The sequence below is a fragment of the Thamnophis elegans genome, chromosome 10 (genome assembly GCF_009769535.1).
Source record: "Thamnophis elegans isolate rThaEle1 chromosome 10, rThaEle1.pri, whole genome shotgun sequence".
Lineage (NCBI taxonomy): Eukaryota > Metazoa > Chordata > Lepidosauria > Squamata > Colubridae > Thamnophis > Thamnophis elegans.
In genome coordinates, this window is record NC_045550.1 from 23,516,186 (window position 1) to 23,540,911 (window position 24,726).

Below are 24,726 nucleotides of genomic sequence, written 5' to 3' on the forward strand. Positions count from 1 at the left end.
TCTTCACATGTCTGCTTTACTGTAAATCACTCTCAAACACTACAAGACCCACTTCTGGTAAAAGAAAAAAAATGCATTAAAAATTATGGTATGCAAATTAATACAAACCTTACAGTTGTTTAAAAAGAATGGAAAGTTAGAAAAGAATATAATTGCATCATAACCACATTCACTTTTCTTGTCCCACTTTAGTTATTTATCTGACTTGTGCAGCATTTTTTTCACTATAGTTTTTGTAAATGCAATTTGATCTTGCCTGTGATATGACACAATTTAGTTTCTTTTGAAATGCTGGATGAACATCATTCATTTATCAAGGACACTTGTTGAAGCAATTGACTATTTTATCATCTGCATTGTTGTGTTGTAAAAGGACAAAAAAAAAAGATTTAAAAAGAAAGAAAAAAGAACAGAAAGGAAGAGTACTCCAATACTCTGGGAAGAAATGGCCTGTGGCTCCTGTTGAGAATCATGCATTTTTGTCATGGAAACAGTCCTGCCCTTCCATGGACTCTGAGCATGTCCCAACAGAAGTTCTGCTGTGCTACAATTCCAAGCCCCCCCCCCCACATATTTTTGTACTGTGAAAGTAGCTTTAGTTTTGTTCCACTTGCTTTGTTGCAGTTTATTTAATGCAGGAGCTGCAACATAAAACTTCAGTTTGCAGAGACTGCCCAACAAAAGAGTTTAGATTTGAATCATCTCCTGAAGGTGGCCACGGTCATGGCTATGTGATTGTGTGGGGTCTCTCTGGCTTCCATACATTTTTCAATGCTGTTGTAACTTTGGTCAGTAAATGAATGGATGTAAGTCAAGGACTACCTGTATTTGGCACAATGGCAATAGGAAAAGTATTGCAAGAGAGAAATGAAATTGTGGACGGGGGTGGTGGTGATGATTTTTGAGTATTAAAATCATCTTTTTCTTCTATCTACTGCACAAATAATTCTTTATGAAGATAGATTAAGGGGCTGTTATTGGTATTTCCTTGGGTATGGAGAACCTTAGCAAGTTTTTGTCAGGGCACCATTCCTACCAAGTCCTGCCTAAGCAGTTAGCTTCAGCCCTTTGTTTATTCAGCACTGTCCTTCGCTCCAAAAAGAATTCAACAATATAAATAAACCCTGGATGCAGAACACCCAACTCAGAACATATAATGCTTCATATGACAGGATGGAATCTATCATGTGCCAGTCATATGGCTAAAGCATGGGAAAAGTTAACTCTGCCTGCAGGAAGGCCTGGCTGAGAACAGTGTTGACTCCCAAAAAAACAAGGGAGTTTAAAGCATCTCTCTCAAATATTTCAACTTTACCATCAAAGAAATACCAAATCTTAAACAAGTATCAAAACAATTAGAGGGGGCTAAATACCAGCACCCTAGTCAGTCTTGAGCTGGTTTGGAATTTTAAAATGGATATTTTGCTGACAAATACGACTGTGGAGTAAAAGGGCAATAGGCAAGCAACATAATATCATAATAACAGAACATTGTTAAAATCTGATTAAACTTAATAGAATGTAACCAGAGTTTTATATATATTAATATTAATATTAATTAAAATTATTAATAGGATTATTAAAATATTAATAGGATAAAGTAGAGTAGGGAAGTAGGAAAAGTAGGGTATATTTATACACTACTTAAATGCTAAAATAACACATGCTGTCCTGTCATAAACGTCAGTGGGAACCTCATATAGTTACATATAGCAGCAGTTAGACTTATATACCGCTTCATAGGGCTTTCAGCCCTCTCTAAGCGGTTTACAGAGTCAGCATATGCCCCCACAGTCTGGGTCCTCATTTTACCCACCTCGGAAGGATGGAAGGCTGAGTCAACCCTGAGCCGGTGAGATTTGAACCGCTGAACTGCAGATAGCAGTCAGCTGAAGTGGTCTGCAGTACTGCACTCTACCCACTGCGCCACCAGAGGTGGGTTCCTACTGGTTTGGACCAGTTCGGCCGAGTAGGTAGTAACTCGGCCGGCAATGTCCCTGAACCGCTTCTATTTGTAGGCACCGCCATCTTGTTGTGTTTTTTTTTTACTACTACGCATGTGCATATAGTGCGCGCGAAGCGCGTCCTGAGCAAACCAGAAGTAACAGAAGCCAGAACCCACCCCTGCATATAACATATAGCATTTGGCATAGAAATCATGATGCAGTCAGAGAAGCTGATATTGTGTAAACTGTATGTCACCTTTATTCAATATAGTCAATTTTTACATTTAAAGGAGAAGTGTCGAGAGGAAAGAACTTCATATGATGTTTTTTCCTCTTTCATTCTGAAAATGCAATGATTTTCACCTCCCCCCCAAAAAACAGTGGTTCTCAACCTTTTTTTCACCTTTTGTGCCCATGGACCATAGCCAGAGACACCCCCCCCCCAAGACTTAATTCAAAGTTTTAGTCATAACATTTCTTCAAGCTTTTGTGTACCCCCTGTGATGACATCGTGGACCACCAGGGATCCACAAACCAAAGGTTGGGAACCACTGTCCTAAAGTATTCTCAGATTACATGTAGTCATTGACTCACAACAGTTCATTTAGTGACCATTCAAAGTTACAACAACCCAGAGATTTTGGGCTCAAGTGTGGTCATAAGTCAAGGACTACCCATATTATACAGGAAAATATGAGTACAACTTGCTCTTCGATGCTTTGCCTAAAAATCATGTAAATCATCCTTCCTCAATTTTTTGCTAGCTGAGAATTCTTGACCGTGTCCCAATATATCCGAAGAACGAGATGGAAAGAAAGCAGTTGTAGATTTACTTGACTTTTTTTTTTACTTGGCAAATTGAAACAATGTGAAACTGAGATCTTATCTTTGCTTATTATTTTTTAAGGCGGCTTCCATTAGTAGCTTTGAAAAAAAAAAAGAATAAGGCCTTCTTTGAGGCTTACCATCTTTTATATTAGCTTCTGCAATATTGTATGTTCTGATCATTATGATCTTTGCATAAAGTGGAATCTGTGATTGCTCAGGGGATTTCAATCCAAAGTGGATTCCACAGAAGCAGCAATCTGGGAGGGAAATTTAAAAAACCGCATACAATCATAAGGAGAATATCAGTGGAGGAAATATATGTATACATCTGGTAAAGAGTCACTATAGTAACAAATGAATTAAACTGGACAATGTAGCAACAGCAGGAAGACAGCACATTATGCTAATAGTGAAAATTTTAACTTCCCAGGTAAAACCTTAAATAAAGAAGGATTGCTATGAAAGATTGTATAGCATTCCAGTTTTTGCATAGACAGTATAGGTCTTTGCCAGAGTTTAGGCACCTTGATCAAACTTAATAAATTTCAAAGTGAATAGAAGGTGATACAATCTCTTCAGGGCATAAATCTCTACAAATAATATTGTATTGTACCGTACTGTACTGTATTGTACTGTATTGTATTGTAATGTTATGTTATGCTATATTATTACATTACATTACATTACATTACATTACATTACATTACATTACATTAATCATATCATATTTGTAGCCAGTCTCATTAGCAGCAGATTCAGGTAATAGGAGCCGAGGTGGCGCAGTGGTTAGGGTGCAGTACTGCAGGCCACTTTAGCTGACTGTGATCTGCAGTTCAGCGGTTCAAATCTCACCGGCTCAAGGTCGACTCAGCCTTCCATCCTTCCGAGGTGGGTGAAATGAGGACCAAATAAATAAATAAATAAATATGATCAAAGCAAACATAAAAAGCCAAAATACAAAATACTGTAAACTATTATTTTTTGGGGCGGGCGGTGGGGAGAAAAAAATAACTGCAGTAATAAAACTAAAACAAAACTAAGGGTGTACATATGCTAGAATAAGATTGTGTGTACAAAATACAGTTATTTAAGAGTCAAAATAAAGAAAAAACATAGCCGATATTAAGAAATGGACATTGAACACCTCCTTTGGCAGAAGTAACAGCTTTCAAGCATTTCCTATACCCTAAGAGTCCTTCTAGTCTTGATTTTGGAATATTTTCCTTACTCTTTCTTGCAGAACTATTCTAACTTGTAGAAATATTCTTATAGCTGTTTGTATGCACTGCATCTTTGACATCTTTGATGAAGCATCCACAACTATTGTCACTGGCCTCAAAATGACAAGGCATGACTAGGTGCCCCTTTTTACCACACATATAATGGTCATTTAGTAGGTCCTTCCTTCCTTCCTTCCTTCCTTCCTTCCTTCCTTCCTTCCTTCCTTCCTTCTTTCTTTTTTTCCTCTGCTGATTAAATAGCTTTTCTGCAGCTTCCATTTATTTAGTGACTGGGACATTAGCTTCTATGTTATCTTGATGTTTAGTTGAACCCTTTCTTTTTTCCACCCACACAAAATTTCCTGTGCCACTGGCTGCCACACAACCTTAAAGCATAATAGAACCACCCCCGTGCTTAATAGTTGGCAACCCTTTTCTTCAAATGCTTCATCCTGTTTTCTCCAAATGTATCTTGTGTAGTTGTGGTTGAACAGTTCAATTTTTGTTTTACAGGTCATATGCTCCAAAATGTTTCAGACTAATCAAGATTTTCTTTTTGTATATGAGATCAGAACTGCTGTGATGAGAAAATATGTATTTTTCACACCTCTACCATGCATTTCACTATTATATAAACATTGCTACACTATGCACCTGTGGACAACTGCTCCAGTGTCAGCTAAACTTTTCAACTACTGTTTGCAGTGATCCATTGGTTCGTAATGATCAGAACTGACCAGCTATTGGAGCAGTTCTGGCAGAGTTTCCTTGGTCGTCAAGGCTAATATCCCACAGTTAGGAAAGAAGTTCAAACTGAAAATGGGTTGGTTACTTCAGCAAAAGAACAATCCAAAATATCCTTCAAATGATATACTTAGAAAAACATTTTTGTCTGATAACCAGTGGTTGGTTGCTGCCGGCATTACTGCTGAGTTTGGTGCACAATTTTTTAAAAAAAATATAGCTATTGTAACATCAATATTTTTAGGGGATCATGAGGCGCTCTAGGAAGTTAGAAGGCTGGTTAATTTAATGTTTGTTCTGGGATAATGTGATAAAAATCAACATTAAAGGTAACATTAATTACATAAAAGAATAAGCACATGGCTGCTGTATAAAAGACAAATTCTGTGTTGGAGATTATGTTTGTAGTTTTATTTTTATTATCTTTTCTAATCAATACATTAAAAATAACACTGCAAACATAATAATGCCTTTATAGAAATCCATAATTATAGATTAATTATGATTAAAATCTAGCAAGACAGAGATGTTGCTTCTTGGTAATTTATGTACCGGTAGTTAATACTGAATTTGGCTTTGGTTATGGTAACTTTTCTCTTAAATGAATGAGCAGGTCTATAACTTGTTTTTTCTCCCTGCCTTCTTTTGGAGCGGCAGATGAAGGCCCTTGTCGCTTAGCAATGAAGTTGCTGGTCCTGATCCTCGTTGTTCAGTGGGGACTACCTGTAGAGCATCAGTGGTCCATTTGCTGCATTGATTGCCACTTAGTTTCTAAGCATGATTAAAAGTGCTGCTGTTGACCTTTAAAGGGCCACATTGCTCAGCTCAGCTCATGGGTTCTTTCAAGTCTATCTCTCCTCATTCGGTTTGACCTTTTCCAATCTTCCCAAGAGGGGATGTTCAAGCATACCCCACATGAAGTGAATGGGTGAACAGCAGCATGCCTAAGGCTTGTAAACCCCCCATCCTTTTCCAGAGGAAGGGAGGGAGTGGTCACATGTGGGTATTCTCAAAGCCTGATTGGTCCAAAGACTGAGAGCAAAGACTTAAATACTGGTGCCTTCCAACCCTGGCCCAGTTTTCTCTCAGTCTTTCTTGGTCCAAGTACTGTTTGAGAATATTCCATAGGTAGGCTTTGTTTTTATTGCGATTTGGCTTTCTATTTGGCTTTATTGGGAACTTTAAAAGTCTTTCTAAATTCTAAATTGTGCAGCTGCGGCCCCAAGGGACAGTTCTCTGCCTCGGGCAGTTGGAGAGGCCCCGGTGGGGCATTCTGCCTCTCCCCTGCAGGCCTGGAGCCTCAGCCCTATCCCCGGGGGTGCGGGGGTGCCAGCTCCTTTATCAGCAGATGCAACGGTAGCTGCGTTTGCTGTAAAAGACTCGGAAAGCAGCAGCGGCACCATGAAGCGACTGCAAGCCGTTTGCGGAGCCGGCGAACATTGGATCAGCTTTCGTGCTTCTCTGCATTGATCCCTGGCTGCGAGTGGCCTCTGGGGGAGGGGGTGCGAGCCTGAGTGCCGCGGGGCCTCCCCTGATCTCTCTGGAAGCGGCGCGGGTGCCTGAGAGCCTGGCTGAGCCGCTGGAGGCTTGATTTGGCTGCTAGGCTGGTACGGAAGTGTCCGGTGGCCAGTTTGGTTGCCGCCACGTACGTGAGGAGCGTGCTTTGATCTGCGGCTGCTCAGGCCTCAATTTTCGCAGTGTACGGAAGGCCTTGGTCCCGGTGGGGCCTATAGAGTCTTGAAGCCCTCGTTCCAGCATCGGACACGTGAGTAGTCATGGACGAAAGGGCTGAGATTCCCCAGGGCCAGGAGGTGGGCCTTATCAGGGATGGAGAAGGCCTGGGGCAGGGGGTGGAGCAGGAAGTCCCCCCCAGGTTCTTTGGCTGTTCAACGCCCTTCTAGGTCCTCCACTAGGGAGGAAGCCAGGAGGCACAGGGCGATTGAGAAAACTTTTGCAAGGGCTGAGCGTCAGGCCAGGTCCACTGGGCCCTTATCCCGGGATAGACCCAGGTCTCCTCTGGGGCCTCTTTCAGCATGCTCTTCTCCTAGGGGATTTAGCCCTTCTTCTCCCTTGGTCTCTCCAGATAGGCCTCATTCCTATTCCAGGAGGAGAAGGTCCCCCTCTCCTTCCCCTTCGAGGGATCCTTTGGAGGGTACGTCTAGGGGGCCTTGTCCCTCACGCATATTGGCTCCTCAGGGGCCTAGCTCTGCCTTTGGTGATGTAGAGGATTTGGATAACCTCCCTGAAGGTCTTAAAAGGCTTATTTCTGCAGCCATTTCACGGGGCATTGCCCAGCAGAACAAGGGCTCCCTTTCTTCCAGGCATGGGGGGCTAGGCAGGGCCCAGTGTCGTGCTTCCTCTCCTTCCATGGTTAGTGAAGCTCCGTTCTTGGAGGGGGGGAGAACCTCCAGGACATGGGCTTCTCGGATGATGAGAATGCGGGTCTTCCAGATGAGCCCTCTTATGCGGGCCTCTTTGTTCCAGCCATGTTCAAAACCCTATTGGACAAGGCATGGCAGACCACCAAGGTAGGGATGGGGAAATCCTTCGGTGTCCACTCCTAGGGATCCAGACATGGCCATGTTTTCGGCCACAAACAAGGAGGAGATTCCGGCTCCTCCCCTGTTTCTGGAGGTCTTGACCAACCAGTGGGCTCACCCCTCCAATTCCTCGGCTCCTGGGAGTAATGACCGCCGGCACTATAACGTGGAGCAAACCTTTGCTCAGGCCATTCAGCTGCTGGCCATTGACATCCCGGTGGCCGCCCTGGTTTCCTCCTCTCTGGTAGTTTCAGGCGATGCGGCGGATAAATTGAAGCCGGAGGATAAGCGCGCGGAGCTTACCTTGTGGAATAATTTTAATGTCACTGCATGGGCTGTCAAGTCCGCGGCCTCGGTCTCCTACTTTAATCGCACCACTGTCATATGGCTTAAGAAGCTCCAGGAGCGCAATCCCATCCAGGACGAGCGGCTCCACCAGGATCTCTTCAAGATCATGGCGCCTGCCAGTTCTCTGCTGATGTGACCCTGGACATGGTCAAGTTTGCGTCCAGTGCCTTGGCCACTTCTGTCACCTCTCGCAGGCTCATTTGGCTGCGTCACTGACAGATGGATAACAAGGCTAAGTGGGACTTGGCGGCCGCCCCTTTCAAGGGACCCAATCTTTTCGGGGAGGCCCTCGTCCCCATTCTAGTAAAGGATAAGGACAAGAAGAAGGTTCTTCCTTCTAACACTAAGAAGCCCGAGACTAAGTCTCACCCTTACCGTAGGCAAAGGTATAGGGCTGCGGATTACGACTATAACCAGCATTTTTCTTCTTTCCGCTCTGATAGGCAGTTTTCCAGGTCATCCTTTCAGGACAGGAATCATTTCCAGAACCAGTCCAGGCAGCCTTTTCATGGAGGAGGCGGCCGTCCTTACCGCAGGGAAGTGACTCGATCCTCTATGCGGATCACTGGGACGAGATCACATCGGATGCTTGGGTCCGAGCCACGGTTCGTCATGGTCTCAAGTTAGAATTTCTCTCCACTCCTCCGAACCTCTTCAGGTCGTTCCCTCCGTCTCGGAGCCTGGAGCGCCGCCGCCTGATGGATCAGGCGATTGCCCACCTTCTCAACATTTGGGCAGTGGAAGCAGTTCCTCTAGAGGAACGGGGCCTGGGCCACTACTCCAACCTGTTCGTGGTTCCAAAGAGCATGGGGGCTGGAGGGCAATTCTAGACCTCAAGCGCCTGAACCATTTCCTAGTGTACAGGTATTTCAAAATGTCCTCCCTCAAATCTATCCTTCAGGGCATAAGGAAAGGGGACTTCCTGACCTCCATGGACCTCACAGAGGCCTATCTTCACATACTTATTCTGCCTGCTCACCGCAGGTTCCTGAGGTTCTCGCATGGGACCCGCCACTACCAGTACAGGGCTCTTCCTTTCGGGCTGGCTTCGGCTCCCCGGACTTTCACGAAGGTCCTGGCGGCCCTGGCAGCTCATCTGCGTTCCATCCCAGTGCAGCTCCAATGTTATTTGGACGATGTCTTGGTTCAGGCGGGATCTCTTCATCAGGCCATCTCGGACCTTCGGCTCACCATTTGGAGCCTTCAGAGCCTGGGCTTTTCGTTGAACTTTGCCAAAAGCCACCTTTCCCCCTCCACGCACATTCTATACCTGGGGACGGTCATAGACTCCATTTCGGGGGTGGTGCATCTGTCCCAGGAATGTCAGAGCAGCCTCCAGCAACCGGCAGAAGGCGTTCGCGGAAGGCGGTTAGCTTCGATCCTCTCCCTGTCACAGTTATTGGACAAGATGGTCTCTTGCATCGGGATTGTCCCATGGGCCAGGCTTCACCTTCGGCCTCTCCAGTGGGAGCTCATCCCCTTTCAGAGGGGGCGGTTGAGCAATTCTCTTTGGACTCTCCGTCTCCCGGCGGGGGTCCGGGTCTCTCTGGTGTGGAAGCTTTCCCCGGCCATTCAGCAGGGTTGCTGCTTCTGGGAGCCGGACAGGGTGGCCATCACCACAGACGCGAGTCTGTTCAGGTGGGGGGTCCTGGTGGGTTCTCGGATGGCGCAGGGCAGGTGGATGGCCTCCGATCTCCGCCACAATATAAATTGGCTGGAGCTGAAGGCGGCCCGCCTGGCTCTGCGTCACTTTCAGTCCTCGGTGGAGGGGCGTCATGTGCTCCTCCTGACGGACAATGTGGCCACTAAGGCCCACATCAATCGTCAAGGGAGGACCCATTCGCGGGCTCTCTGGCTAGAGGCTCTGCGGCTGGGCGCCTGGGCGGAGAGGCACCTGTTGTCCTTGGTGTCAGAACACATCTCCAGGCTCTCCAACGTCCAGGCAGATTGGCTGAGTCGGGTGACTCTGGACAGTGGCGAGTGGCAGCTTCACCTGTCGTTGTTTCGGAGGATCTGTCAGAGGTTCGGGACTCCTCTGGTGGATCTGTTTGCCTCACCTGTGAACTCCCAACTTCCTTGGTTTTTCACCCGTTTCCAGTCCAGGTCTGCGGAGGGCACGGCCACTATTCCTAACGTTTTGGACTTCCTCCAGAAGGGTCTTGACGGCAGGCTTTCACAGAATACGTTGCGCCACCAGGTGGCAGCTTTGTCTTTGGTCCTGGGGTGGGGTGGGGTCCTCTTCCCTCTCCCATGTACCCCTGATCAAGCGTTTTCTGAAGGGGGCGGCTAATCTCAGGCCTCCCCCCCCCGTCCACAGGTTCCCCACGTGGGATCTTCCCCTGGTTCTCAGGGCTTTGACGGGAGCCCCGTTCGAACCTCTCTGGTCTGTTCATCTGTGGTTCTTGTCGCTGAAGGTGGCTTTCCTGGTGGCGGTTACTTCCACCCGGCGTATTTTGGAACTGGGCACTCTGTCGTCCAGGGATGACCTTTGCCATTTTCACCAGGACAGGGTGGTGCTTTGCCTAGATCCTACCTTCATCCCGAAAGTCAACTCTCCCTTCCATAGGGCTCAGGAGATCATCCTACCCGACTTTTGCCCAGACCCGTCCAATGATAGGGAGAGGCTATGGCATCGGTTGGACGTGCGCCGTGCTCTGCGGATTTACCTCCGGCGGACCAAAGGGATCCGTAGGTCGGAAGCCTTGTTTGTTTCGTTCCAGCCGGGGACGCTGGGTTCTAGGGTGTCCTCGGCCACCATTGACTGGTGGCTGCATCAGGCCATTACGGAGGCCTACGGGGTGGCTTGTCGTCCGGCCCCGTTGGGCATCACGGCCCATTCTACTAGGAGTGCTGCGACCATGGCAGCGTGGGCCACAAGGGTCCCGTTTGAGTCACCCGACTCAGCCAATCCACCTAGACGTTGGAGAGCCCGGAGATGTGTTCCGACACCAAGGACAACAGGTGCCTCTCCGCCCAGGCGCCCAGCCGCAGAGCCTCTAGCCTTTGTCGTGCGGCCACTTGGGCTTCTCCGACGCCTTTCATCTGACATTATCATCTGGATGCCTTCGCGTCTGCGGACACGTCGTTTGGTCAGAGGTTCTTGCAGAGGGTGGCGGCTAATGCTTCCCTTGGGCCTTAGTGGTTCTTGTTTTCCCTCCCTGGGACTATAGCTTGGGTATGTCCCACATGTGACCACTCCCTCCTTTCCTCTGGAAAAAGAATGTTGGTCTTACCTGAACATATCTTTTAAGAGGAAGGGTGGGAGTGGTCATACGTGGGACATACCCAAGCTGTAGTCCCAGGGAGGGTTCCGTTGGGGCCAAGGGGAGGTCCTGGGAGGTCCCGGGGGGTTTGTTGTTGTTGTGTTTTGTTGTTTCAGTTGTACCGTTCGACTTCGAGGAAACTGGGCCAGGATTGGAAGGCACCAGTATTTAAGTCTTTGCTCTCAGTCTTTGGACCAATCAGGCTTTGAGAATACCCACGTGTGACCACTCCCTCCCTTCCTCTTAAAAGACACATTCAGGTAAGACCAACGTTCTTTCTTAATGGCTGTGAAGACTATCCTGTTCTGTCAGGCATTGGGTAGATAGTGGGTAGGATTTGTCTTCGGATAAGACTCACTTTATTTGGTTTTGACTGTCTATTTGAGGATGGTCTGCATGTACATTATGTCTATTATAAACTATCTTGACCATTGGCCATTGGCTATATATAAATAGCTTTATGAAATGATTTAGACTATTTAGCTAGACAGAGAGGCCGGGAAAGCACCAGCTGACCTCTCCCATTCTGAGTTATTTTAGGTTTATATAACCTTCAAGGAAGGGCTGTAATTGAATGCATCATGGAGCCAAAGTACAAAGTAATCAGTGCATGAGTGACCTGTTCAAAGTCACAACTTTTCTGTAGAACTCACTTTGCTAAAATTTGCTCAGAAACAAAGTCCAGAGGAAAGTTGTTCAGTTAAAATGTTTGGATTATTTTACTATTTATTTGTTATATCTATAATGGTTATTGATGCATTTGTATCATATTTCTTCTCAGAAACATAAGATGCCATCAATACTTTGTATTTTATCTACATGCCAATTTGAGAGTAGACACATTATCTTGTTTGGTTCCTGACTGAAGGGTTGGGGGACTAGTGCTTAAATGACCTGCTGTCTCTGTCTTAAAACTACCAGTTACATTATTTTATGTCAGTTTTTAGGGTATTGAAGCTTTGAATTTTCTGTCTTCTTTTATTTTTGTTTTTGGGGAGGGGCAGTCTCATTTAGTTAAAAATTGAAAGAAAAAAAGGGAAATGAATGCAAGGAAATAATTTGGAAATTTGGAGACTGCTGACCCTGGAAGTTACCAAAAATTCCAGTTATAGATACCATACCAACTTAAAGTATGGATACATTTTGGTTTCCCCATCTTGACGAAAGGAGGGTTATTATGGGATGTTAAGGAGAAAAATAGTATTGTGGAAGTATATAGTAATTCATTAGAACTGGAACAATAAAAATATTAATACAACTCAGATGTTGTAAAATGTTTTCCACTATCAGCTGTGGATTGAGAAAGGCTGAATTTACAAATACGAAATTTTGTATGTTGGTGCAAGAGTTAGGGAAGTTGGACAGCATGCGGCCATATTTTAAGTTTAATTAAAATGTGAGGGGGAGAAATTCTTCTAAGGCGGACTTTCAAAAGTGGACTTGAGGTTGAACGTTTGTTAGAAATAGGCAGAAACACGTATGAGCTGACAGCAGTACTTCAGCTCAAAGTATTTCCTCTTTTGGCAAACTAAGCAGTTATTTGGATGTCATAAATTTGGGGCTGTAGAAATTTGAAATTTCAGATTACGTGAGCATGTGATAGGGCTGATTGAAAGCAGAATCCACTATTTATAAATAATAAGGAACTCTTTTGTGGTCAGCTAAAGTATTTTTTATTTAAGATCAGTCTAGACCTGCATTAGATGAGGCCTAAGCTCCAATAAATGTGGTGTTTTAAATATTTAAGAAAGGTGACTTCAAAAACTCAAAATGCTCCAAAACTATTAGATCACTTTGTTGCGCTGGTCTGCAAGCTAATAAAAAGTTTGTCTGCTTGGTATGTGTCCAAAAGTGTTTTTTTTGTGACTTGCTCCTTTAAAATCTTTTAAAATGTTATAGCTCGCAGGGTAGATGTTAGACAGATGCTCAGGCTGCTCCTCGGCTTGTTTGCTTCCCTCAGAGCTCAGAGCCCCCAAAGTGGCTGGGCCAAAATGTTCAGATCTGATTGCTTTTTGAGATGCGTGAATGTTTTAAGGCAGGGATCTGCAAACTTGGCAACTTTAAGACTTTTTAAAACTTGTGGACTCAAACTCTGAGAATTCCTCAGCCAGCTATACTATGCTGGTAGAGGAATTCTGGGAGTTGAAGTCCATAAGTCTTAAAGTTGCCAAGTTGGAAACTCCTGTTTTAAGGGGTAAAAATGTGTGTTGTGGAAATAAAACTGGTCCTCAGGCTAAGAAAGAACACACACAGACACCCACATAAGCTAAAAGACAAGGCTTAGCCTTTCAGATTATTCTATCGTTTACTACCAAAAATATGTAAACAAAATTGTACATACCGAAATGAAATAAGAAGAGGAAGAGATGGTATTTTTTCCTAATAGAATTGAAAAATCTGAATTAAGAAATGCTAAAGTGTTTGGGGAGTCTTCATAATTCCAATGACTTTTTTAGAGTATAAAGTATTTTATATTTGATGCTCTTACCAGTCCAATGAAATTGACCCGGCTGAAACTTGTCAATTCATTTTGCCTCCTAGGTATGTGAGATATTAAGCACAATTTGGAGACACTTGCCTCTTGAATTCCACTTACATTCATTGAAAGGGTGTTTCTGCTTTTCAAGAATGGCCTCGCCCTTGTTTCTCACTTACTTTCTCCCCCCCCCATTCCGCCACCCACCCACAAATGTCTATCATGGAGCAAGATTGTTCAGTGAATTTCCAGGCACCCTGCTGGGCCAATCACATTGCTGCTCCAGACACAGAAGGGGTTGGTGGGCTGGGCTTATTTATAAATAGCAAACATCAAAAGTTGACGGAAATGGCAAAGTCAGAAGCAGGATGGGCAGGCAGGCTTTCTTTCTTAGAGGAGCTACAGGTTTTGATTTGAACTTTATTGCAGCCATTAGCCATCAAAAGGCTGAGGTGTGGACATATCTTACCTTTCTGTATCTTTCTTGAGCAGATGATGGGCAACAGCTCCAGGGAACTCAGAAACATTGAAAACGCTAAGAGTTGTTGATCTTCCAGTGACTTTCAGTCTCCGCTTAGGCAGCTCTAGCAAACGTGAATCCCCCATTAACTCAGAGTCCTTTCATTGCCTGCCCATGCGTTTCAGCGTTCACTTGCAACTATTGTGGTATCCAGCTAAACTTTCTCAGTATTTATTTCATTTCATGGTTTATAATGCTTTCCAAGTCAGAGAATATGACTTGGGATGGTTAACACGCAATAAATCCAAAAGAAAAAACAGAAACAAAACCCCAAGTCATCTAGCAACAAATAAACTATATATAATATACAAAATGTAAAATGGCGACCAAGCACACAGTAGAACAACCACAAGGGGGACTCCCACATAACTGACTCCGATGCCTGTGAGAATCATCTTGAGGAACAAGAGGAGCCTGTCCTTCTGTTTCTCAAGGTTATTTTCACAGTCCATTATAAACAAAGTTACTAAGTAACTTTGTTATATGGGGGTGGGGAAAGATAATTCCAGAGAGCAGGGAGAACCACAGAGAAGACAGGCATCCTAAGGCCCAAAAGATGACAAGATTTAAAAAAAGGAACCTGGAGCATGGCCTCCCTGTGAGAAAGTGTGGGACAGGCAGATGTTCTTGGGGAAAGGTTTTCACTCAGTTAACCTGATCTTATGCCATGCAGGCCTTTAACATTAATCACCAGCACCGTGAATTATTACATCTAGAAAAAAAACCTGCCTGATTTGTTTCCTTGCTTCATTCCCAGATTCCAGGTTTAAGCAAGAGAGAGAGGGACGCGTGCCTGCTTTCTAAGAGGAGGCAGAGATTAATACAATGTCACAGGATGCAAACTCAGTCCCAGTTCATGCCAATTGAATTAAAATTCTTTCAGTGTCTTTTCATTCTTGCAATCAAGCAACTTAGAGCGCTGTAAAAGACCTGCCTTTTCCTCATGCTTTCAGCAAATATTGATGAGTAAAGAGGGAATTCTGATTTGAACCAGGTATATTGTTTTCATGAAATCATTTGGGTTTTTTTTTATATTTTACCACAGAGGCACAAAAATTAATAATGCCTTCAAATGACAAGTCGGTAAGGGATAGAGCTGCATTCCAAAAAGTAGGTGATGAAACCAAGACAAAAACAGAATTAAAGAGGTTTTGTTCCTCCCTTTTTTACCATCATTTCCATTTGATGAAGTTGATTTTTAGTAAGCTCGGAACAATTAAAAATTGTCACATGTAATTACTACTTGGATTGGGAATGTTGGAAGCTATAATCCAACATTTTTGGAAGTCAGCAAAGTGGCAAAATTATTTGAAAAAACACTTCTTAAATATTTTGCTGTTGATAAATCTCTTGACATCTGCTTGTTCTACTGTTTTAGAAAATAGTATTATAATATACTGTAACCTTCTATCACAAACTGTGTATTGTATGCAAAACCAGAACGTTAAACTTCTAAAGAATATTTTAACGGTGTTTTACTCTTTCTCTTTTATTTATTTATTTATTTTTGCAGGAGGCTCCCCTTTTCACATCATTGAAGGCCAGTGGACTCTTCTCACCTGCCTGTAGTGGATGAACAGAGGTAAAGCCTAAAGCAACCATATCAGAATGATGCTCCCCCTGGCAAATGCTTTGGGTGGCAACTCTCTGAATTCTAATCAGCCTAGTCAGTGTTGCTGCCAGGAAATTATGGCAACTGTAATACAGCACATCCAAAGGTCGTAAAGTTGGGGAAGCGTGGGAGTCAGAGTTTTGCAAATTAATTAAAACCATGTTGGATACAGTTCTTTATGTACAGTCAACAAGGAACTACTACATCTTAGTTTGGTACCAAAGAATTCCAAGCTCATAAATGCTTCAACTTCTTGCAATGAAAAAAATATATTGAAAAACTATAAAGGGTTTAGAAACAAGTTCCAAGACGACAAAAGATATGGAGGATCAATCACATACAGAAAGAGGAAATGGTTATTTTAGCTCAAGGGAATGGAATAAAGGAAGTGTTGACAGTTGCCAGACATTTAAATAGATATCAGAAAGGACAGAAGGAACCATTTTCATTCATGTGAAGCGAGCTAAGTCATGTGACAAGGATTTAGATCATAAACAAGAAAAAACTAATTTGTGCAGTTGTTTAAATTGGGGAAGGTTAAATAAAAATGTATCATCAGTAAACATTGACTAAAAATTATGTATTCAGCTCATACCGTCAAGGGCTTAATAATAACTTCGTGTTGAACTTGATGTCCAAAGAATATCTGGATCTGTTTTCTTAGCAACAGTGTGAGTGTTTTTTCATTGCCTTTTTCCAGGTTGGTTTTTAACAACTCAGTCTAGGTTATAGCCCCAGTTTTTTTTTCCTTTTAGTTTCCCACATAAGTATTAACCAGATCCAATCCTGCTTATTTTTTGAGATTAGCCAGTCTTGTCTGTGTTGCACTTAAAACATTTATACTGTACATTCAGAGTTCTATTTCTCCTTGTATGTATGCCCCAATGGGAAAAATGCTTTATCCACAAGATTCCTGCCATCTTTTGTCATTTCTAAAATATTAGAGATGTACATATGAATATTATTTGACTAGGCAGTGTGTATAAAATCAAACACACATACCTATGAAAATATCCAATTTAATGCTGCCCTCTTGTGGTTAAAAGGGAAAAAGCTGTCAGGGAATTTAAAAGCAGATTCTTTGTAGTGAAGGTAATTGGAAAAGAGATGTACAGCATACAGAAGGATTCAGCAAAACTTGAGGAATGGGACATTCACATCTGCAGAGAGGATAGCCTGCAAATATCAGTACAAGAGCAAGTAGCTTCTTGCATATGGGTCTCTGTTTTGCGACAACAAGTGCTGTCATTGCAATTGTGTACATGAGATCAGACAGCAATGAGCAGTCATCCTAACCAGCCTGCTAAAAGCCTGGCACAACTGGAACAAACTGCCTCTGGTAGAGAAAGGTATAAAAGCTGGGGAGAGCTTGTGGCTGGATAGGACAGGACAGGGCAATGACTTAGATGGAATGAAATGGAATGATCAGATGTAAGATGGCGTCCTGAACTGAGTGAGCTGGAGATGTTTTCTTTTAACCCCAAGTTCTTCTGAGTTTCTTGTGATAATAAAAAATATTGAAAACTTTCTCCTCCTGCTTTCTTCCTCCTTTTCCCTCCCTTCCATTTTTAATTTTTAAGGATAAACTATGCACACCCATGAATGATTTTTCTTGAAGCAACACTGAAGCAAGAGGAGAAAATTTGGGGTCTTCTTAAAATCAGTGAGCTTTTTAAACATTTATCGAACCAAAATAAGGCACACACATAGGAAGTTTTTAAAAATATGTTTTACCATTTGGGGTCTTAAAACTCATTCATTCCTGTAAAAGTCTAGTGAAGACAGATGCTGGCACTTCCATTTTATTTATGGAGACCTGAGACTATGAGAGAGATAGCAAGCTGTATATGTTGATTGAACCAACTTTCCGCTTATATCTCGTGTTCTATGCATGTTTAATGGGCATGCTTAGTAGTCCCATGGAGGATGTTAATATATGCTTTGTAAATGTCTATAAACACAAACTGCTTCACATAATTGAAATTAGTAGGATGTTGTTCCTGGGGAATGTTTCACAGATATATTGGAGCTTTCCTTTACAGATCATTAAACTGGAAGGAAGCTATAAACATATGCTTTCTCATGTTAGACTAAAGATTGTGACAAAATTCAAGTTTTTTGCAGAATGTAGACTAGACAGCTAGCATTTTACAATATATTTTATTGCAAGTTTTTTACTGAGTTACTGTAACTCATTATTTGTAGCTTAAAATTCAGCAGAAAACTGCTGAATAAAAGTGAGACAATTTCCTGTCTTTTTTATCAAAGCAGCAGTAAAATAGCTCCTCCAAGTTTTCAATAGGTTAAATGTACTTATTTACTTTTTACACACAAACACACACACACCACCCCGCAATGGGAGAGGGGAGGGGAAATAGCATAATCCCCTCCAGTTTCATCATTGTAGTGCTCACAGCAGCACTAATTCAATTTCCTGCTACAAAAGGTTGTCCACCATTATTACCGGTATATGTAAAAAGATAATCAGATGAAATTTTACTCTAGATAAAGTATTTTTCAGCATGCAAGAGAAATTAAATTTTTTTTCTGGGGGTAGTGCATTTCCTCTGCTTTTAACAACATGGAATGATTTCTCCTGGTTTAAAATGTTCTGATTTTTCCAGAACTCTGGTGTCAGATTAAATTAATACCCTCTTGGATTTTGTCCAATGTCACTTGTTCATTGCATTTTGTCAGTCTTTATGTATTATGTTAATATTATATGCATTTTCTTCCTGTAAATCATTTTGTAAGAATCTTCACTGGACCGAAAGGCAGAATAAGAAAGGCAGTTGTGTATTATAATTAAGATACCAACTTGCAAACCAAGACATCCTGAGTTCTAGTCACACCTAAGACACAAAGCCAGTTAGATGGCTTTGGGCCAGTCACTGTCTCTCAGCCCTAGAAAGGCCTTGGCAATGGCAAACCACTTCAAAATATCCTCCAAAGAAAATTGCAGGGATTAGTCCAGGCACTTGTCAGGAATCAACTCTGACTTGAAGGCAGGAAAACAGCAACAATAAAAAAGAATAAATATATTTAATGAAAAAATTAAGTCATAACTAATTACTTGATTTTAAATTACTGCAAATGATTTGGAAAAGATAGTATACAGTGTGAAATAGATGTAAGATAAAGGTGTTGATTTCTAACTGCTTTTTAATGGCAAGAGAAGTAGACCTAATATAATTATGATGTGGAGGGCTTGGATTCATAAAATGAACTCTTACTAGGTGTACACTTTCAGCATCATGATCAGGTCTGTGTTCTGAAATTAAGCCATAAAAAGATCAAAGAAAATAGATTTTTTTTACTTTGTTTTATTGCATGTCAATTAAACTTTTTAAAATTGGTGATATGTGGGAAGGCAGATAAAGTTCCAGTTGGTTATAAGGGTGATACATCTAATAAAGAATAATAAATCTGGACTAAGTTCAAGAATAAATTTTATGCAAGGGATCCTAATTAGCAAAGTAATATTTGAGAGTGGCGCTTATTCTTCTTTCATGAGAAAAATCACACAGAATAAAGAATGTGAATCTTTTGTGTGGCATTATCAGCCCAAACCTGTTTATTGTGTTGTACAATAGGAAGTGGGGGGGGGGCTGTAATCCATGAAATACACCAGAATATAACACTCATTTATACCTTATATCAAAAATGCAGAGAATAGCCTTCATCATCCCCATCGAACAGGTCCCAAAAGCATCAGAATTATTATTTAATGTTAGTCAGAGAAGAGCACAGATTGTGAGGGAGAATTTAACAGAAGTTCTATAATTAAAACTATTTCAATACTTTCAGAACTATGCCCAACTTTTTTATCTGGATCTATTGTAACTCTCAAACCTGTTGCTATGGTGGTGGTGATGATGATGATGATCCCTTAAATTGATTAGTAATTGCACAGAAGAGAGGGTGTGGATGCATATTTCTCTGAACACAAACTCGAAGCTGCCTTTGCCAAGGCTTGCTGAAGGTGTAGTCTGACTTGGGCATGGATATTCTTGCCAGACAGAAATATTAAAAAATAGTGACAAAGATATAGCGGTGGCAGATCTTAGCATGACACCAGGAACCTGTTGGACTTAATCAGATAATCGGTATCAAAGCAAGAGCTGGTGAAATTAGAGGGAATAGTGGTCGAGGGCTTCGGTGCAGGGCCTATATATATTATCTGCCAGGATGCTGGATATTATTAAATCTCAAGGGGAGATCCCAAGATAGTACATTTTCAGTAGGCCGCCCGTTCATGAGGTCTGGATACAAAGCGCGCCCGACCTTGCGCTTGGCTTGCTGCGCCGTAAGATTTGGATGCCTGCTTGCGGGGGGGGGGGGGGGAGGGGGAGGGGAAGGAAGAGGAGGCGAAGGAAAGCGGGGCCGGACCAGCGCAGGGGAGGGGAAATCCAGGCACCAGGAGTCCCGGGCGGACGAGGGGAGGAGCCTCTTCAAACTTGTCGAGAAGCCGCGGGACTGATCCGGCTGGAACTGTGTTCGGAGCGGCGGAGCGGCACCATGGAGGCGGCCCCGCGAGGTGTGGGGCTGGGAGCCCGGGGGCGGGACGGGGGGGCAGTAGGGGGAAAGGAAAGGGTCGGTCAGGGGGCGATCCGCTTTATGGAAGCGGAGGGGGAAGTGTGTTTTAGGCTCAGTAGAAGCAGAGCCCGCGCCGACTTTCTCCCCTTCCCCCCTTTTAAATAGTTGGGGCGATCCGGGTGCCAAGACTTGCCCAGGGTGCGTTTGGAGATTGTTGGGGCGCTTCTTGCGTTTGCAGCCTCTCCTGGGTGGCTGTTCCGAGTCGGTTTTGCATCCCCCGGTTCGTCTCCCATCCCGGTTCGTCCAGTTCACTGCCTTGCCCCGCTGAGATTTCTGCGTGTTTTTTGCTCTCTTCTGGCCCCGGGGTGACGAGTGCGAAGGTTGCTCGGGTCTGAAACTCCCGTCGCCATCGAAGACCAGGCTTCCCGGTGGAAAAAAGAAAGAGAGGGATACTTAGCTTTGTCTTCGGGTGCTTTGCCTTCGGCTTCCTCTACTACCTTGCCGTAAAAAGGCGGAGGAAGTGCTTTCCCATCTGGCTTGTGGTGTGGGAGAAGGTGCCGCGCTCCCCTCTGCTGGTCTCCAGCAACGTTTTGCCAAACAGCCTCTCGAAAGGGGCCTACTCCGCCTCTCTCCTTAACTTCACTTAGGGAAACATGGCCCACGCTAACCCCCACCTCGTTGTTGCTCAGAATGTGTATCAGCAGCAACAATTAATGATTGCTAACAGGCTGTGGCAGGAAACTCTCCTAGCATCTCTCCAGTCCCCTGCCCTCGGCTTTTGTGAACTAAGGTGGGCTGAGATGGGCTAGATGCCAGTCAGAGCCAGTCTCTGGCTCTTTTGAGTACCTGAAAGAGCATTGGGAGGGCTTGCAGGGCCTTTGGAGTGGTATTAATAGCCAGAGTGACTCGTCCGGGGGTCTCTTGATACCAGGATTCTGTGGAATAAACTCCCCAAGCAGATTTGTTAGAGTACACCAGGGGTCTCCAACCTTGGCAACTTTAAGCCTGGCAGACTTCAACTCCCAGAATTCCCCAGCCAGCAAAGCTCAGCCAGCAAAGCAAAGCTGGCTGAGGAATTCTGGGAGTTGAAGTCCTCCAGGCTTAAAGTTGCCAAGGTTGGAGACCCCTGGACTACAGTATGTGATTGTGCAAAATACTTGAGAACGAGAAATGCAGGATGGATAAATGGTGCATGCTGCTTTTGGCAAAAGATAAACACACACGGGAGGGGTTAATGAGAAAGTTTTCTGTGCAAAAGTGATACTGGGGTTAGACTGTCTGAAGTGAAGTCAGCGATTCTAATGAACTGAACTGGGAGTCCTTTAAAAAGGCTGGAATGGAAACCTTTAGTAAAGGCTGTGGCTGAAGGCAATTGGGGTTATTTAATGTATTTATATTATTTATTTTGGAACATTTGTGTGCAGCATTGATTGTCTCAGTCTTTATATGTTTAGCTTGGCAGAAAGGTATTTGTCAGAATGTGGGATATCTTATCTTTCCATTAAAAAAAACAACCTCATGATATGCACATGGGTTCACCTCCACATTTTATCTATGTGACAACTTAAATAAGTTACACTGACAGATAATGGCTTGTATCTTGTAAACAACATAAGTGAGCAGAAATATCTTCATCTTGTCTAGAAACACACATTGTGATAGTCTGTTGTTCCCTGCTCAGTAGATGAGAAGTAACAAGGGGCCCTTCTGTACCCTCAGAGAAATAATTAGAAGGAGTGAGAACAAACAGCTTCTAGACAATGGATTTTACTGTGCAAGGCTCCCTTTATCACAAGGTGGCCTTGCCTCCATATGATGGAAATTTTCCCACCACTTTGGGGGTGATGGTAAAAAAAAAATGTCTTTTCCAAGAAAATGCAGTATCTGTTCATCCCTTTCAGTTGTTAATGCAAGGAGCCCTTGGATTGGAAACATCTCAGTAAGCAGGCATTGTATCTCATACAATTGGTTGGTCGATTGTTTTTATGTGAGAGTTTAATGCTGTTTGAAGACCTGCCTGAAGCTTAGAATTACTTGGTGAAGTTCTGCTGCTATGGCCAACTTCTTTCTTTTTGGAATATGTTTGTGAATCCCTGCTTCATTTTCCAAATAAGCTGCTAAGACATTTTGGCACAGGCACAATTGGTCCCATAGGGATTGGCGTTAACGGGAAAAGCTGTGCTATTAGTACTCTTCTCCCAGTCTATGTGCTGGCCAGTTGAAGACGGTGGTAAAAGTACTGAAGAGCCATGAAATCTGTGCAGTGCTCCAGGGTAGCATGCATGTAGGGAATCGTTGATGATTGGTTCATCCGTGCATGCAAAGAATAAAGCAGACTCTTCTTGGGAAGACTCATCCAGCATAGCTGAGAGGATTGTGGAAGTTCACTAAGGGGCTGCCTGCTCTGATCATATTCTTTGTTTCCCAGCTTTCGGCTGGATGAGCATGATGGCTTCAGCAGATGCCTCCCTGCTCTCTGTGCTTTGAACTGAAACTGGTGGGGGAAGGGTGGGTATAACCCCTCCTTCTCTTCCCTGCAGTGTCTTGTTCACCCAGTAGCACAGAGTTGAAGGCCGATGCTTCGGAGCAGAAGTATGAAGCTCTTTGGATGGTTTTGTTAAGCCTTTATTTGCCATGTAGGTGGTATATTTGATTTCAAAACACGATGACAAAAGTGCTCTGGGGTTGGGTGATTACTGATCCAGTCTGGCTGTTACTGATGTGTAACAGCCAGACTGGATTTCTGGGGATGATGTGGATTGAAAGGAGAGAAGCAACTTAGAACTGAGGAGAAATTTCCTGACAGTTAGAACAATTAAATCAGTGGAACAGCTTGCCTCCAGAAGTTGTGAATGCCCCAACACTGGAAGTCTTTAAGAAGATGTTGGATATCCATTTGTCTGAAACAGTATAGGGTTTCCTGCCTAGGCAGGGGGTTGGACTAGAAGACCTCCAAAGTCCCTTCCAACTCTGCTATTGTATTGTATTGTATTGTAAGAAATATGTAGGTCCTAAAACTACAAGTGGTAACTAGGAAGATTCCTCTCCTTGATTTTCCAGTGGAGCATATATTTTTTTAATGTGGCGATCTCTGCTTTCTGCTGTGGACTGCTAGATCCCTATAAGACACAGATAGGTGGCAGATTTTCATTTGTTCTCTGGGATCATGACCTTTTTATATGTTGCAGGTGTCTTTGCAACTCTGTAGCTCCAATGCCAAGGAAACTTTTAATTTTTTTGTTTTTACATTTATATGCTAGCCCTTGTACAGGAGTTCATACACTATAGTTCATACACTTCTCAGTAGTAGCCCCGACCCTTTGGAACGAACTCCCCGTGGAGATTCGTACCCTCACCACCGTCCAGGCCTTCCGCACAGCCCTTAAGAACTGGCTAGCCCGTCAGGCCTGGGGACAAGGATAGTTGCTCCTCCCGAATGATGAATGTATGTTGCTTATTACTTTTATTATATGTGTCTATGTCACTGTTTGTACTTCCCTTCCCTGATTTTATGTGAGCCGCCCTGAGTCCCCTCAGGGAAAAGGGCGGCCTACAAATGTTAATAAACATAAACAAACAAACATAAACATAAACTATACATATAGCATTTCCTCCTCAAATGTTCTCCACAACAACAACCCTGTGAAGCAAATTGGGATGAGTGTGACTAGCCCTAAATCAACCAGTGAATGTCCGTGACTAAGGATGGACTTGAACTGGGGTCTCCCTTATCTTTGTGGAATACCTTTATTACTGCTACACTTCGTTGTCTCTTAAATTTCTAAATATGGGCCAGTTAAAATATAATTGCTGATCTGATACTATAGGTGACTTGTTTGCTTGCGTATAAAGATTTGGGTTTCCTTAGTTATTCAGAGGTTTGTTCAAGAATATATAGTAAAATATGTCTATCTTGTTGACTTGGAAAAGTCCTCAGTTCAAATGCTTCCTGTGCACAGATCCCCATAACAGTTTCAGGCATGCCATTACTTGCTCAAGTTCCTTGTGTGCATCACCATTCCAGAAATAATAAGTGTGCAGCATTTAAAGCAGTCTAAACTTTTATGTAAATGCTAATTTTCTTACTCTTGTTATGGCTGGTAAGGATTATAGCTCTGTATAGTTTTTTGGGTTGTCAGATTAAATATTATGTAAACGTGTACTATATAGTGCTGAGCAGGGATGGCTTAAGCTGTTGTTGTTGCTAACAAATTTTTAAAAATCGCCGTCACACTTTATCCAAAGCAGTATCAGATATATCTAATTATTCTGCAGGATAATAGGTCCTCATTTTAATGGTTAATATACCGTATATACTCGAGTATAGGCCGACCCGAATATAAGCCGAGGCACCTAATTTTACCACAAAAAACTGGAAAAGTTATTGACTCGAGTATAAGCCTAGGGTGGGAAATGCAGCAGCTACCGGTAAATTTCAAAAATAAAAATAGATACCAATAATGTTTTTGAATATTTATTTGAAAGAAAAACAGTAAACTAGCGGTGTATTCAATGAAATACTTCACTCACCTCATGATGCTGATGTCCCGCTGTGATGATGATGTCCCGTGCAGCCGCGGGAGCGATGTCCCGCCTCCTATGACACACGGCACAGTGATTCCTATCATTGGATCACTGTACCAGAGGAGGTGGGACATCGCTATGTGGCTGCTTGCCATAACAAGGAGGAGGT

The 24,726-nt window shown here is 43.3% G+C and overlaps 1 protein-coding gene across 2 annotated transcripts in view; it reads left to right on the forward strand.

The window, feature by feature from the left end:
- The window catches only part of LZTS2 (leucine zipper tumor suppressor 2), a 71,307-nt gene that overhangs the window by 21,613 nt on the left and 24,968 nt on the right, over window positions 1–24,726 (forward strand). Inside the window, exon 2 of one of the 2 annotated variants that reach the window (XM_032225930.1) lies at window positions 15,399–15,467. The gene's annotated coding sequence lies outside the window, so the exon portion shown is untranslated. Of the gene's footprint in view, window positions 1–15,398; window positions 15,468–19,853; window positions 20,035–24,726 lie in introns of those variants that run through there. The other variant, XM_032225931.1, reaches the window with a different exon arrangement.